The 17,198-nt window shown below is 46.0% G+C and overlaps 1 long non-coding RNA gene across 1 annotated transcript; it reads left to right on the top strand.

The window, feature by feature from the left end:
* Positions 1 to 130: 130 nt before the first annotated feature.
* LOC128850364 (uncharacterized) lies at positions 131 to 12,629 on the top strand. Its single transcript, XR_008447711.1, has 3 exons — positions 131 to 271; positions 1,217 to 1,281; positions 10,314 to 12,629. It is a non-coding gene; the product is annotated as an uncharacterized LOC128850364 (long non-coding RNA).
* Positions 12,630 to 17,198: the final 4,569 nt, after the last annotated feature.

Raw genomic sequence — 17,198 nt, 5'->3', positions numbered from 1 at the left:
CGGGATACAGCCCGAGAGGGATAAAGCGGTGGGGCGCAATACAGCCGCGGGGTGGGATACGGCCCTGGAGGGATGCGGTGGGATGCAGCCGCGGGATGGAGAAGCGGGGCGGGACGCAGCCCGAGAGGGTTGCAGGAACAGGAGGGATGCAGCCGCGTTGCTAAGCGAGCGGCGCGGGTCCCTGCCTGCCTGCCGGCGCGCAGACCCTCCGGAGCCCGAATGGAAATGAGTGTTTACACGTCAAACGACGACAGACATCCTGACGTCAAGGGTACCTGACCCCGAGGCGGGGGGGTGGGGGTAATTCCCTGGGGAAAGGTTGGGAGGGTGGATGGAAACGTGCGGGGGCGAAGCGGGACCCGTGGGGCGGGGATGCTCCTGGTGGGGAGGCGGAGAAGGGGGTCCCGGTGCCCGCAAGCGGCAGCTCAACCATGAACTCCGGGACAGGGATTAAGGGAGGGAAACGGGGGTCCCGATGCCCTCAGATGCTCCCTGAAGCTTCAGCTCAAAGGGATTTTGCCCCCACTCCGGGAGGGGAATCGGGGGGGCACAGAGGTCCCTATTTGCTGTGGCCACAGATCAGGATGGGGATGAGAAAAGTGAAGGTCTCAGTGCCCACAGATTCTCCCTACAGTCACAGCTTGGAGAGCCTTTGCACTCCCTCCAGGACAGGGGTCGTGGGGACAGGGGTCCTGGTGCCTGCAATTACATCTCAGCAGGGTTCTGCCCCCGACTCCAGAATGGGGCATCAGTGATGGGGTGTCAGTGATGCAGGGGGTCTTGGTGCCTATAGATGCTCCCTGCATCCTTGGCTTGGGAGGGTTCTTGTCCCCCTGGAACAGTGATGAGGGGAACAGAGGTCACAACACGAGGTGACCACAGCTCAGTAGGACAAGGGTCCTGGTGCCTGCAGATACTCGGAGTTGTTCCCATCCCCCCCAGGACAGAGCTGGGGGGGCAGGGGGGCAGAATTCCCTGTTCTCTGTGGCTGTAGCTCGGAACAGGGTTGGGGGGAGTGGGGGCCCTGTTCTCTGTGTCCCTCAGCAAGGTTCTCGTCCCAAGGAATGGGGGTGGTGTAGGGCTGTGCAGCACTTGGCTTTGTGTCCTTTGCAAGCATCACCTGCGATCACCAGGATCCCCGACTTTGCTATCTCCCACCTCCCTCCTGCAGTGCCAGGGCAGAGTGGGACTAATAACGCATTTTATTTCCATTAAGCTAATTATGCTGGACCCTCCGTGCAGTGATGCCTGATGGATATGTGTTCTTCCAGCACACTGTAGGTATGCTGCATTAATTGGCACTGCTTCCCCGTCTGATTACGTAACGAACATCTCCATCCTGAAGCACAGTTACTCATGTTTAGAAAATTTTAATTTATCTCTGTTTTTTAGATCACACCCAGTGGTCTGCACACTGCAGCTCCTCAGCAAACACTGGAATTTGTTAAGTGCTCATTTATTTCCACATTTTCACTTTCCATCCTCATCTCCTTCTGTTTCATTTAGCTTTCCTACTACCATTTCATTGTCTTTACTCTCCTCACACATTAGAAAATGCCTCTAAAAATTTCCTAGTGTTTCCTAAACATTCTTGCCTCACCCTGTGAAACTGAGCCTTCTATCAGCTTCGGTTTACAGTTAACTGTATTTAACTGCTCGATTCTTACAAATGTCATACTGGAAATTTTAGTAAGTTGCTTTTAAATGTTAGAGCTGAGCTTCAGTACCACCTTCTGTCTGTTACAGAGTGACAGGTATGCCTGCTCTATTCTTCATTGCCTTCTGAAATAGGAAGATATTGGAAAACATAAATAGAAAACAACGAGGAGTGGAAAATACTGTAAACTGCCAGCATTTCAGTGTCTGAAATCTCAGCTTAACCCATCATTGTGCTGGGATGGGCACAGTTTTGAGGTCCTCCAGAGGTTCTCGTTAGGATGAGGGGGTCATAACTATTGCAGCAAAACAGGCATGAATAACAGAAATCTGAATGGATCAAGGGAAGGGGTAAAATGATGAGAGTGTAATAAGTATACCATAAACACCAATAGAATACCAGTAAATATCAATATAAGGTAGAATAGCAAGAAAATTACACTACAGCCCCATCGTGGTCTTCACATGTACTCACTTTCCACACTGTGGTACAATGACAGGACAGGATTTGTCTAAGTCAAGCCAGCAACTGGAATGTGTGCTTTCTGTTCATTTTAATTTATTGTGTTTATTCACAATGTGATTTTCTCAGTGTTCACTGCCAAGAATTGTCTTCACTTTCCTGGACAGGTGCCTTCCTCTGTTTCATTTTTAGCACTGCCTTTCTGAGTCTTCCTTTTAAGATGCTTGTCACGCCAAGCAATTTCTTGGATCACACAGGTTTTCCCTGTGTTGATTTTATCACTATTGTTCTACTCAAAACACAAGTGGATTTTCAACCCTCATTTCTCATCAGTGAGACAGCAATTTGGCTGAAACTTAACTTTTTGTGTTAAGCAACATTATCTACACACAGAAATTAAAAGAGCCATATGTACACATGACAATGCATATTCCCAAGTCTTAAGTAGTGGTTAGAATATCTGCAGCCCTAAGACTGTTTTGAAAATCTCAGTACTATTCTAAATGGCTAATTAGTTCAGACGGGCTAATTTCTTGGGGTATACTTCTGTTCAGGACTTCAGTGAGATGGGCTGTGTACAGTCATGAACTGTGTGTTGCACAGACTTGGTTATCCTATCCATTAATGAAGGATGCTGTCAGATCCACTACATTCCCACCTAATAATAGTGCAATAAAAAGGAACAGCTTGCTCAGCAGCATCAAGTGGAGCCAAAGATAATTGTTTCATGCTCCATAAACAATTTACGTTTGTTGTTTATCAGCAGGACTTGTTTAGTCCCTAGCATGCACAATGGTGTTAAGCCTGAGTGTAAAATCAGAAGCAAACACAAGATCAATTATAAAAACACTATTTCTAGTGTATAACTTCAGTGTAACATGATATTCAGGACAGAGCTGCTTGTAGGGGACCTGCACTTTGCTAAAGACCTCTTTGCATCTGAGGGAGAAATGTCAGTAAAGCAGTTCCTGGGGTTTTTCACAGTGTGTGGTAGCTGAGTGGAACCTTTACATTTCCCAAGCTGAAGCATCTTCTTGTAGACCAAGAGCAAGATATTTCCTTGCACATAAATAGGATGTCCATCAACACCGTGTGTGGTACTGACTCTGAAATCCTAACCCACAAAGGACTGTAGCTACCAGTGGTGGGAGAGCTGTGGGTTAGTCCCCTCAGTCCTGATTTTGACCTCAAAAGCGTATAGATCATCAGTAATCTAGGCAGTACTTTTTATTAATAAAGTATATTACAGCAGTGCAAATGAGCTTAAAATCAGAAGCCATGGGGCAGGAGTCTTGTCTCAAACCTCATGTTTCTTCAGCAGCTCTAAGTACCTACCTCGCTCTCTGTGTGCTCCAGATGTGTCCCTGTAAAACAGTTGGCACATGGGTATTTCAAAGAAAATAGTGTTAATGTTCAGTAACTAGTTCTAGGACATCTCGATGAGAATGATACAGGAAATGTCCTTACACACTACAGGAAAAGTTAACCTCCTTGTAGCCAAGTTCCACGTTCCATATCTCTCATACCCAAGAGCTTGCTTGATTGTCTTTTTCTTCCTTGTTGTCAAAAGGCACACTAAGGTTTCAGGTGGTAGTGGTGGTTTTGTATCTGCATTCCTGATCCTTCAGAAAGTCATCCATGAAAAAGGGAGACAGACTGGTTGTGAAAAGCCAAACACTTCCATGCAATGTCCCATTTCCTTGCTTATTAGTAGGATGAAAACATTTAGACATATCAATTATTATTTGAGGCTGCAGTCCATATTTTTGAGACCAAGTATCTGCTTGGCTGCTGTGGTATCTGTCTGGACAGTCACCACTGACTGCTGTGGGATGTGGTAGAGAAGAGGGGGCTGTAATAGAAACAGGGGCCTGGGAGGAGCCTCAGGGTGAAAATTGCTCTCTGCTCCAGCTGGTACCATGTGTCTTCAGCACATCCACGCTGGCCACAAACCCATGCCATTAGCTGGAACAATGCTTTCAGGAAAAATGTGCCACGTGGGGGAAGGCCAGGAGTTCAAGAGCTTCACTGCCTCTGAATGACAGCTGGTATCCCAAGAAACGTATTGGTTACAGGGTGGGAAGCACAGGCATGAAACACAGCAACTTGTCAGATGGCAAAGCCATCACTGAAATGAGAGCAACCCAGAAAGCTATAAAGATATAAAGTTGCATTCCTTCATCTTTGTGCACCTCGTAAAAGAGGAGAAATTGTCCATCATACTTAGGCAAATAAGGATAGAGCACAGATAAAAAGGAGCAGAGCCTAAGGAAAAACACAGGCAGAGAAATTAGTTAAGTTTATCTGCAGAAAAAGTGAAAAAAACTCAGCACAATGCCATCATTTTGTCATCTTATTGTTCTGGAAGAGTATTCACAATGAAGGAGAGTATTATGTAATAAGATTTAATTTTTAATCATTCAGAACAGAAAAGCCAAAGAGCAAATTAATCTCTGAAGTCATCACAGAATCAGAGTGTGGTTTGGGTTGGAAGAGACCTCAAAGCCCAGCCGGTTCCATCCCCTGCCATGGGCAGGGACACCTCCCACTGGATCAGGGCCCCCAAGCCCCATCCAACCTGGCCTTGAATACCCCCAGGGATGGGGCAGCCACTGCTTCTCTGGGCAACCCGGGCCAGGGCCTCCACACTCTGAGAGCAAAATATTTCTTTGTAAGATCTCATTTCAATCTCCCCTCTTTCAGCTGAAAACTGTTTCCCCTTATCCTGTCCCTGCACTCCCTGATCAAGAGCCCCTCTCCAGCTTTTCTGGAGCCCCTTTCAGTACTGAAAGGTGCTCTAAGGTCTCCCCAGAGCCTTCTCTTCTCCAGGCTGAACATCCCTCACCCTGCTGGCCACACTTCTTTGGATGCAGCATCTTCCAGTTCTTCACAACTATTTCAGTAAACCATTTTTTCCTAATATCCAATCTAAATATTGATACCTGACATTTCTGCCTGCTTCTCATTATAAAATCGACCAGTTTTTGACACTGCAAGATCAGTAGATCTTACACTGCTCTTGGGAACTAAGTGCTTCTGCAGGATAAAACACAGTTGCAGATCTTATTTTACTGATTCTATTTGAAAGGTACAATTGGGGAGTGTTAACACCTTTCAAATGGGAATTTGCGTTCCATGTAGGCTTAATTTACTAAGTCAGAGCATGGCCTTTCAAAATGAGAGTAGCTGGAAACACAGTTTGATGGCTAAAGTGGATCTGGTAGCTGCTGTAGTTTATTTAAATACTAAAAAGGGCTGCGCTGCTTGTATTTTATTTGGCTGTGGAACAAAACCACTCTCGAAACCCACACTTTTTCGTTAACACCATTTCTTTTTCTGCAGGAGCCGACACTACAAAGTAATTGAACAGTGGTATAAGAGAAGCCATATGTGTAGGGCAATCACAGAGAATATAGGAAACACCTGTTTTTCCATCAATTACATCCCGCAAACTAACGAGGAATGTTTATTTTGGGGGCATTACATTTGCTTGGGTAATAGCGCATGACACATTTTCAGTGTTACGGCAGATGAGCACTGAGGACAGCTAATCATATCTATATAAACGAAACACAAACATTCCCTGCCGGCTGTACACACAGTTAAATAGGAGCCTAATGACACCCTACATGGCCCGCTGCATGCGTTCGGGCAGGCAGGAAGCAGTTGGAGAGTGACCTTCCCTTCGTAGCAACCCAGCTGATTCTGTTTGTTCTGCGGCTCCAGCCAATTCAGGCAAAAAGCCCAGAAAATGTATGGGCAGGAGTGTAAGAGAGGTGTGAAACCCCAGAAAAAACCAGCAATAATGTCATTATTTGGAAGAGACAAAGTCCACACAAAGTCTTTTACTGCAGGCAACAGAAAGAAGCCGGGTTACAAGTTCATATCGTGTTCATTCACAATCCAGATTACAGAACTGATCAAAGAAAGGAAATATTCTAGGGGAATGTTTTATCAACTTCGGCTACACAGATATAAACCCCAGTTTTTTTGATTTCTATATCATTAGGTTATATCTTTACTAATGTTTTACAGACAGTGAATTACTTTATTGTCTTGCCAGCTCTTCAACAAATGCCTAAGCAAGGACCAATAAATCTATAAGTTTTTGACGTTTCTTAAGAACAGCATAAATAATATTTAGTGCTGATGAAAACACTACTGAGAATTCAAAATTACTATTTTCATTACACATTTAATTTAAAGGGGGAGGTTTTGTAGAAGTCTTTTTAGAAGACTAAGTACACTGATTAATTATTTTTAAATGGCTCTTGTACAGGGTTCTTTCTCTTCGTGTTCCATTTCAAGTGTGATGAAAAAGAGAAAAGATGGGAAAGAGCAGAGTGCATGAATAAGTGAGAGAGGAGAAAAAACACATGGGTAAACAGACCAAACCCCACTCAGAGCCATATAAAAAGCTATATACAAAAATATTTCTATTCCTTCTTTCTTTCCTTTTTTTTTTTTTTTTCAATTTATGAGTAAGTAAGAAAAGTGGCAATAAGTCATGATTTTAGGTTAACATTTAAGGAAAATTTGTGTGAGGAAAAGGTAATCTCACTGAAGAAAACTGTGAGAAACTAAGTTATAGGTGCTGCCTACAAAAGTTGGAGCTGGGCCCACAGTGTGCACAGAAAAGGGAGAAGAATCATTGAATAGAATAGAATCGTGGTATGATTGAATCACAGAATCGTAGAAAGGTTTGAGTTGGAAGGGACCTTAAAGATCATTTAATTCCACCCCCCTGCTGTGGGCAGGCACACCTCCCAGCGGATCAGGGGCTCAAAGTTCCATCCTATCTGGCCTTGAACACCTCCAGGGATGAGGCAGCCACAACTTCCCAGGCAACCTAGGCCAGGGCCTCACCACCATCATTCCTACCTTTATTGAGGTTGGAAAAGACCTTTAAGATCATTGAGCCCAACTGTAAACCCAACACTGTCAAACCCATCTCTAAACTATGTCGCTGAGCACCACATCCACCCATCTTTAGATATGTCTGGGGGTTGTGATTCCACTGCTTCCCTGGCAGCCCATTCCAATACCTGGCAACCCTTCCTAGGCGAGCAATATCTGGTGCTGGATGGTGAGCCTGTTGCAGAGAAGATGGCAGCACCCATCACCTACCAAATGCCTTTTGGTCATTACCCCAAGTGCAGGTGAACATGGGGTGAATGTGGCTTTCACCTCTGTCTTCCCATGGGATTTCTTTGTGTCCCACTGGATCAATCTTCTATGCCACCCTTGCATGCCTTGGCACCTGACTGCCACATCAGCACCTGAGGACCCCTCACCAGAAGGTGCACCCACTCTGTATAAAACATGACTGAAATCAGGCTGATTCATTCAAACAAGGGAAAATTCCTTTCCAACTATCCTTGTTTCAGTTTAAAACCCCTAACATTGAGTTGCATAGTGTCAATGAAGAATAAATTTAAGTCTAACCATTCTCAAACTGAAATTAGAATAATATATTGAAGTCTAACCATGCTCAACTGGAATTAAAATGTTCACATTTTAGTTTGACCAGTACAGCCAAGAAGCACCAGGCTGTGAATAGGCAGGGGTGCTCTGCTCCTTCACAGTGCAGTGTTTCAGGTGTCTGTGCTGTCCAACCTGCGCTTACTCAGCCACGCTTTGTGCTTTTGGATGCTTTTGAGGGCCACCTCTGTGCTTACATCTAATAACTCAAGTGCTGATTTATATCAAGTGATTAAAATCCAGATTGAAAGATGCAAGTGTTTGAGCTACTGGAGCACCACTGGCTGTTGGAGAAGAGTTTTTAAACATCCTTTGAACTGAGGTTCAGCTACGATAAAGCAATATAATTTCAAAGGGAACCACTCACCCCTGACCAGAGCGGCTGTTTAGATACAGAGCCAGCCCTTCTGTGCATGCCTACCGTGCATGTTATTGGAAGCATTTGCTGGTGCCAAGCAGTGTGCTAGCCAGAGTAAGCATAATTTTTAAGGACAGGATATGCATTTTAGAAAATGCTTTAGACATGCAGCAGTAAAATGAAGATTTATGCAGCAGATTCACATGGCCTTTAACCTCTACTCCATCTCACGCTGTCCAAATCAAGGTTCATCCACCTTCCTCTGTTCTGTATGGGACTGTGCTCTCTGCTTGCTACAGATCTCCTGATCCCAGTAGGGAGTGCCCAGTAGCATGTTTTTCTTCTATTTTATATATACTCAGCCTGCTAAAGATGCCTGGATCTTGTAATGTTTGGCTCAGCATCTGTTCTACAGATGAGTTCTCTCTCCAGAGGATTCAAGGGGTTTTCAAAAACCTTTTGCACTTCAGGAAACAGGATTCCAAAATAACAAGACCCAGACAGATTGTGGCTGAGAAGCTCAACATGAGCTGGCAAGATGTGCTCGCAGCCTGGAAACCAACCATGTCCTGGGCTTCATCCAAAGCAGTGGGACCAGCAGGGTGAGGGAGGCAATTCTGCCCCTCTGCTCTGTTCTGGTGAGAACCCACCTGGAGTCCTGAGTCCATTTCTGGAATCCCCAACATAAGAAGGACACAGGGCTGTTGGAATACGACCAGAGGAGGCAACAGAGATGATGCAAGGACTGTAGCACCTCCTATATTAAGACAGGCTGAGAGAGATTGGGTTCTTCAGGCTGGTGAAGAGAAGGCTCTGGGGAAGCCTTAGAGTAGCTTCTAGTACTGAAAGGGGCTCCAGGAAAGCTGGGGAGGGGCTCTTGATCAAGGGAGGTAGGGGTAGGAAAAGGGGGAATGGTTTTCAGGTGAATGAAGGGAGACTGAATTCAGATCTTGGGTAGAAATGAATTCTTTTGAGGTTGGGGAGGCCTTGGCCCAGAGAAGCGGTGGCTGACCCATCCCTGGAGGTGTTCAAGGCCAGGCTGGATGGATCTTGGAGCAACCTGATGCAGTGGGAGGTGTCTCTGCCCATGGCAAGGGGTGAAACTGGACGGGCTTTTAGGTTCCTTCCTGCTCAAACCATTCTATGATCCTATGATTCTAAGATATCACCCTAAGTAAGAAGTGTCTTAAGTATTCAGGGTACAAAGATATTAAATACATTAATATGTGTGATACGTTAGCCTTGAATGACTGCCAGGCGCCCACCCAACTGGTCTCGCGCTCACCCTCCTTTTCATGCTGAGGGAGAAATGAGACGGAATAGATCATGAGTCGAGATAAAGACATGGAAATCACTTCCCAGTTACTGGGGCAGGCAACACAGATATGACTTGGGGAAAATTAATTTAATTTCACTTAGTTAATTCAATTTAATTGGTAATAATTTATTGCTAATTAAAAATAGAGATGGATGGTGAGAAGCAAAGATAATAAGTAAAACACCTTCTCCTCCCTCCATGAGATTAAACCCTTGACCCTGTAATTAAGCATTCCCATCTATCCCAGTTGAGCTGCCCTGGCCATGCTGGTCTTAGGGGAACCGAGAACTCTTCCCACTCTGCTGGGGCTTGGCCTGTTCTTATCATGCCTCCAATCAACACCATTGGAGAAGCACAGTTTCAACAAGGACAAAAACACCTCTAAGAATGGTATAGATGAGATGGAGACCCAAGCCCCTACTCAGTCACCTACCCACTAGTCACAGAGGAGCTCTGGGGATGGAAGTGAGAGACAGGTTCCTACTACCAATTAGTAAAGGTAGAGATGACCCCTCTGAGCAGATGACTTGTCCATTATCTTGTGTCTTTGGGCTTCCAGTTTAAAGGTGGCTTCACCAGTAGCTTCATGGTCCCACTTCCTCATGTCCATGGACCTGGCTAGAGGTCCCTTTCCTCCTACCAGCCTGCACAATGCTGTGCTTCACTTTGTGGCTAAAACAGCATTGACCACACACTGATGTTTTGGCTACGGCTGATCTTCGTTACACAGCATTAAGGCTTTCCCTGTCTCTTCCATCCTGCCCTAAAGAAGGAGCCTGCAGTGAGATGGAGGCTGGGAGTGGACATGGAGATGTTCCAGCTGATCAAAGGGTTATCCCATGTTGTATGATGGCATGCTCAGCCATAAGAGCTCAGGAAAAGGAGGAGGAAGAGGGGACATTCATGATTATGGCATTTATCTTCTCAAGTAACCATTAACTGAGCTTAGCCTCTGCTCCTCAGGAAGCAGCTGGACATCTGCCTGCCAATGGGATGTAGAGAATTAATTCTTTATTTTGCTTTGTTTGTGTCTGCAGCTTTTGCTTCCTTTTTTATTGACAGCCAGATTGAGTGCAACCTCAGCAAGTCTGCAGACACCAAACTGAGTGGGAGAGTTGCGACCCCAGAAGGATAGGATGTCATCCAGAGGGACTTGGACAGCTTGGAGAAGTGGACCTATGAGAACCTCATGAAGTTCAACAAGGCCAAGTGCAAGATCCTAGACCTGGATTGGGGCAATCCCCAATTTCAATATGGGATGGGGGATGATGTGATAGAGAGTGGTCCAGCAGAAAAGGACTTGAGGTGATGTTTGATGAGAAGCTTGACATGAGCCAGCAATGTGTGCTTGCAGCCCAGAAGGCCAAGTGCATCCTCCTGGGCTGCATCAAAAGAAGCGTGACTAGTAGGGCGAGTGAAGTGATTCTGCACCTCTATTCCTCTCTTGTGAGACCTCATCTGGAGTATTGCGTGGAGTATTCAGTTCTGGAATCCTCAACATAAGAAGGATATGGAACTGTTGGAACGGGTCCAGAGGAGGGCTACAAAGATGATCAGAGGGCTGGAGCACCTTGCATATGAGGACAGGCTGAGAGAGTTGGGGTTGTTTACCCTGGAGAAGAGAAGGCTCGGAGGAGACATTATAGCAATCTTCCAGTACTGGAAGGGGGCTACAAGAAAGTTGGGAGGGACTGTTTACAAAGGCTTGTAGTGACAGGACTAGGAGCAATGGCTATAAACAGGAGAGAGGCAGATTTAAGCTAGGCATAAGGAAGAATTTCTTCATCATGCGAGTGGTGAGGCACTGGAACAGGTTGTCTGGGCAAGTTGTGGCTGCCCCATCCCTGGAGGTGTTCAAGGCCATATTGGATGGGGCCTTGAGCAGCCTGATCCAGTGGGATGTGTCCCTGGCCACTATAGGCGAGTTGGGACTAGATGATCTTTAAGGTCCCTTCCAACCCAGACTATTCTATGATTCTACAATTCTATGATTAAACTCCACTATCTCAATCCATGAGTGTTTTCACCTACCTCTGATTTCTTTCTCTTTGTCCTTCAGGAAAGGAGAGAGAGCGAAAGGCAGGGTAGTCAAAGCTGGCCCGCCTCTAAATGCCATTACCACAAAAATATTGTGCACATAGAGATTTAGAGCTTTTAACATTGGCAGTTAAAGTTGGAGGAGCCAAGGAGAGGCACAAGACACCAAACACATCTTTGAGGTCTCAGTGTTGCATGGTGGCATGTGAGAGATCTGATCCCTGCAAGCAATGGAGAACCAGTGGTCCTCCAAGGAGCGATGAGCTGGGTTGGTGGGGTGTGGATGGAGATGCTGTGTTCTTTAAGCGTGCAGGAAAATTGCTTCTAGGCACACAAACGTCATGGTTACCAAACTGAGTGTGTAACCTGAGCCCAGCTCTGTGACTGTTTTCCTAAAATTAAATGCCACAGGATGACTGCCGGTTCTCCGAAGAACTATCTGCTTTGTAAGTTATCAAAACAGTAGCTTCAAATGTCACTGGTTGATTTGTTCTCTTCCTGTGTTTGGAGAAAGCAACAAAGGAAGGAGAAGGGTGTATGTCAAAAGCAATCTTCCCTAAATCACTTTTCTCATGCCAAACAGTTGCAGAAATTTCCTTCTCCTGTGTACACAAGGCATGTTGTGATTTCCCTAGCTACCTCTGCCGAGTAATCTTTCAGCCTCTTCTCTAAAAAAAGGCAATTCAAGCAGAGCACGATGCTGTAGGATGGGGGAGACAGGAGAGAGCCGTGCAGGGTAAATGAGGCTGATAGTGTAACCAAAGAAAATTCATCTCCCAACAAGATAAATCAATTCCAGCTACAGCTAAAAACATTAAGCATCCTCCAGGATAATGGTGTCTGGCCACAGGCGAAAAAGTGCTTTCTGGGGAATGCACCCAATAGAGTATCATTAAAAAAGAGACAGAATAGTGAAATCAAAACCAAATGCATGTGGAACTTCAGGCCAATCGTCTCAAACAAATGTTTCATTATTCCTGCAATAACCATTGGATCAGGTGTTGTTCAGAATCAGAATAACCTAGGCCAAAAGGCAGCTACCAGAGCACCACTGGGAAGTTGCATGGAACTACATGAATAAGAATACTTTTTCTATAACAAAATTTTATGTAACATTTAATAAAGCCTCTTCTCTGACATACACCATTGCGGACAGCCCAGTTTTCTAAGCTGCTTTTCATCAACCCATCTTCTTTGTCTTCTGTCTTCAGTTCTTGGTGATTTGTGTGAACAGGACTGCATGTAAAGATTTATTTAATCAAATTAAAAGCAAAGCCTTTTTCAGATACAAGTAAGTGCTGCCAGTCATTTCCCCACATATCAAATATTTGTCCTTTGTATTTTATTGCTCGAATCTTCCAAGTAAATAACAATTCCATCTAAGACTAATACCAGCAACATTTCTAGATCAGCTTATCCTAAATAATTTTTTGGGGTGTTTTTGAAACAACAAGAGCATATTTGAAGGTTTCTATGTACTTTTATACAACCAGCATGAACTCCTGTTGCTAAGCAGAATGCAGAATCAATATAGAAGGCGAAACGTACCAGCTTATGCTAGAATTGCTGTAGACATTTCACTTTCTTGCAACATCTTCTCTTTAACAGTTTCCTTCCATAAAAATCTGGAATGGCGTTGTGACTAGGGTTCGGCATTTCACCATCTTCTAGAATATGAATTGCTATTCTAGTTGTGCTATTTGTCTAAAATGTATCATTTTGATGGAATAGCTGAGACAGCCTCCACTATCAAATGACCACCTCAGAATAATGAGTGTAACGGGCTGAATTTTAAGTAGAGATTCTTCCCACTAATCTGTCAGTAGAGATTCCTCCCACTAATCTGCCCATATTTATACAGCTCTTTCTCTTCCAGACAAATCACAGCAACCAAAACTTTTGCTGAAATGCTGTATTGTAAAAAAATCCTTACATACACGGTTGCAGGAACAACTTAAAAGCTTACTCTCCACGTACAGAAAAAAATGGAATAAAATCTCCTTTTGCCTGCATTTAACTACATTTTAATTAGTAGGAAGGACTCAGTGAATAAAACTCTTGCTCCCATGTGCCTGGGAAGGGTTGTGCAGAGGAGTGGGGCTCCTTCTCAGTGACTCATACTTTCTCCTTGTGGTGGATCTGATGGAGGTACCCTATTCAGGTCAGGTCCACAGGCACATCAGGTGTACATGCCAACACCTCCAGCAGCTTTAGCGGCATGTACTTTAGTGGCAAAGCTGTGTCTCTTACAAGCCACCACAATTCTGGAATGGGGTGTATTTTGTGTGCCTTTTCCCTCTGAGGGCAGGCAGAGCAGTCAATGTGTGTGGACTTGTGTCCCTGCCATTGGGCTGAGAATACCAATCCTGGTTACCACCATGGGTTTGGAGGCCCTCTGGCATTTGCCCATTGACCAGATGGCATTGCTGGCTTCCCTCTGGGAATCTGGCTGCTGCCCAGGTAGAATTCAGGAACAGAGACCATATGGACTCATTCACCCAGTGCTCATAAACACTGTTGAGGTGTGCTCATGGCTCAGTTGCTCTTGGCTGTGGACGGGGACATGCTGATGGCACTAACTATGCCACAAACACCTCTCTGGGTCATCCTTATTCATGGCTCTCTGCACTGCACCCCACATTGTAGGTCTGTCCTAAACACCCTGCCAAACCTCACACCAGCACAACCAACTGCATCACCCAGCATGCCCAATAGTGTGACTAGAACAGCCAACAGCATCCCATAACCTGGGCTGGTGCCTGTACGGCCATACTGCTCACTCCCAGCCATGCTGAGGAGACACAGTAAAGTAACTGTCCTGACTATCTGGCATGCATGTCCAAACTCTGAGCTGTGGGAGACTCATGCTGTTGTTCTTGTGTGCTTCGATCTTGCATGAAGCTCTGGACTAACCCAACCAAATGGAAACAGGCCAATCTACCCTCAACCATTCCACTAAATCATAGAATGATGGAATGGTTTGGGTAGGAATGGACCTCAAAACCCATCCAGTTACATCCGCTGCCATGGGCAGGCACATGTCCCACGGGATAAGGGGCTCAAAGCCCCATCCAATTTGGTCTTGAACATCTCCAAGGATGAGGCAGCCACAGCTTCCCTAGGAAACCTGTGCCAGGGCCTCTCCACCCTCACAGGAGAACATTTCTTCCTAAAATCTCATCTCAATCTCCACTCTTTCAGCTTAAAACCATGCCCCCACCATCCCGTTTCTGCACTCCAAGACATATTCTCTACTGACTGCCAGTCTGTGCAAAAATCCACTGCTTTACTTCTTTAAGCTGGAAATTCCTCTTAGCACTTGTAAGAAAAAAAAAGAAAATACAAAAATATCTCATCCTAAATACCCAGGACAGAAATAAATATCTTGTGATTGAGCTGATATAGCACAGATTTTACTGGATTGAAAGGATGATTAATTCATCCACTTTATACTTATAAAAGTTATTTTGGAAAGAGCATGAGAGATGCATGCCTGGAAATTCCCAATTAGATTCAAGAGCATGTTGAAGTGAGTAAGTGCACACCCACTGGAGCAGATGTTTGTTTGCACTATCGCAGTGCATGTATCACCTACCCAACTGACTTCAGAGATGAGAAGGGGTGGTGGAAAGATGCTGCTCTATTCAAAGTGCCTGTGTCATTCATTTTAATATCACACTTGTCAGAATAAACTGTTCCCGGAGAAAATTCCAAAACAAAAGGCACACTTGAGAGAGAAGACAGCTCGAAAACCATTTTCCTGAGCAGGGATTTCAGGCCTGGCACCTTTCTCTGAGAGGAAAAAAAAAAAAAAAGAGAGAGGGAAAGAGCCCTGGATTTCAGCAGCAGAAGGGTAAGGTGTCAGAAACATGGAAGCAATAGAGCACGGTGTCAGCTACCTGACATTTTTCTAATGAGCTCTGTGCGATTCTCTGTGCTGCTGTGTTAGTGGGTCAGAGATGGTGTCTGCCACAATTCCACAGCCTTTCTGCCCTCCTCCTGCCCAATGTGCCTTTTGGGTTCTGGAGCACTTCATTTGTGTGGCCGCTCCTCGGTCTATGTATTTCCCTTCCCTTCCCTTCCCTTCCCTTCCCTTCCCTTCCCTTCCCTTCCCTTCCCTTCCCTTCCCTTCCCTTCCCTTCCCTTCCCTTCCCTTCCCTTCCCTTCCCTTCCCTTCCCTTCCCTTCCCTTCCCTTCCCTTCCCTTCCCTTCCCTTCCCTTCCCTTCCCTTCCCTTCCCTTCCCTTCCCTTCCCTTCCCTTCCCTTCCCTTCCCTTCCCTTCCCTTCCCTTCCCTTCCCTTCCCTTCCCTTCCCTTCCCTTCCCTTCCCTTCCCTTCCCTTCCCTTCCCTTCCCTTCCCTTCCCTTCCCTTCCCTTCCCTTCCCTTCCCTTCCCTTCCCTTCCCTTCCCTTCCCTTCCCTTCCCTTCCCTTCCCTTCCCTTCCCTTCCCTTCCCTTCCCTTAAACCTATTTGGATTAGAAGTTCCACCACTATTTCTTACAGTATCTTCTCAGCTCTTAGTGTCATAGAACTATAGAACCATCAAGGTTGGAAAAGCCCTCTGAGCTCATCCAGTACCACCACCAGTCCAGCACCTCTGTCCCTACTAAACCTTGTCTTGAAGTGCCACAGCCACACGGTTTTGAACCCCTGCAGCAATGGAGAGTCCATGCCTGCCCTGGGAAAAAGTTTAGGTCAGAAAGAAAGCCCAAAGTGTTAGCTCTGTTTCAACTGAAGAAGATAGTGCATGTGTTCTTGTCTTACCAAAGCAAAGAAAGAAATTGACCTTTCTCAATATTTTATTTTTTCCACTGTGCTAAAAATAACCCACTGGATATGTCAATAGCAGCCTTGATGCACACAGCACTCTAATACCCTGTTGCAAGGAAAGGAGTGTTTTAAAAGGACAGTTTTATGGAAAATGATAAACAAAACAAGCTTTTAAATGTTCTTTAAAGTAGGCAGCATTATTTGTAATGCAAAACTATTGCTGATGTCAGGGAAATAAAAATTTATTTCCTTTTTTCTGAATGAAGAGTTGATGGATCCCTGCTACCGACAGCAGCACAGTAGCCGCTTGTCAGGCAGGGGAGAGTCCTGGGGGACAGGGAGCTTTGTTTCTGGGAGGTGCCACATCCCCCCAGCTGAGCGCTCCCTGACCTAGTCCAAAGCAGAGGGGCTGTGGCTGCAGCCCTGGGAAGAGGGACCTTCTGTTGTCACATCTTCTGGCTCATCCTGTGGCTGGAGCTGCTCTGCAGGGGAAGACGCAGATGGCAGGCAGGCAGGATCCCCATGCACGATGAACTCGGATGTTCCAGCTTCCTCGTTCTGATGGTGTGGCATTTTGCATGGCTCAGAGGCGTCCTAGGCAGTGTACGCCCTCCCCTTTCTAAGGCGCTGGTGGCCTCCACGCAAGCTGTCTGGGCCAGGAGCAGAAGGTCCTGCCACAGCCACCTTCCCTGGCTCCTCCTGGGGCTGCTCCTGCTCTGCAGGGCTGGGCACAGATTGGGGGTGGATGTGACCCCCATGGAGGGTGGACTCTGATGTTCCGGCTTCCTCATCCTGACAGTGTGGCATCTTGCATGGTTTGGGAGAGTCCTGGGGACTGGGAGCTCTCCTCTTACAGAGGCGCTGGTGCCCTCCAGGCAAGCTGTCTGGACCAGGAGCAGAAGGTCCTGCCACTGCCACCACCCCTGGCTCCTCCTGGGGCTGCTCCTGCTCTGCAGGGCTGGGCACAGATTGGGAGTGGATGTGACCCCAATGGAGGGCAGACTCTGATGTTCCGGCTTCCTCATCCTGACGGCATGGCATCTTATATGGCCGTGGAGAGTCCTGGCAGCTGGGGGTCCTCCTCTTCATACGGCGCTTGCCCCCAGAATTCAAGTT

Source organism: Cuculus canorus, chromosome Z (genome assembly GCF_017976375.1).
Source record: "Cuculus canorus isolate bCucCan1 chromosome Z, bCucCan1.pri, whole genome shotgun sequence".
NCBI classification, from domain to species: domain Eukaryota; kingdom Metazoa; phylum Chordata; class Aves; order Cuculiformes; family Cuculidae; genus Cuculus; species Cuculus canorus.
This window is presented reverse-complemented; position numbering and strand designations above follow the sequence as displayed.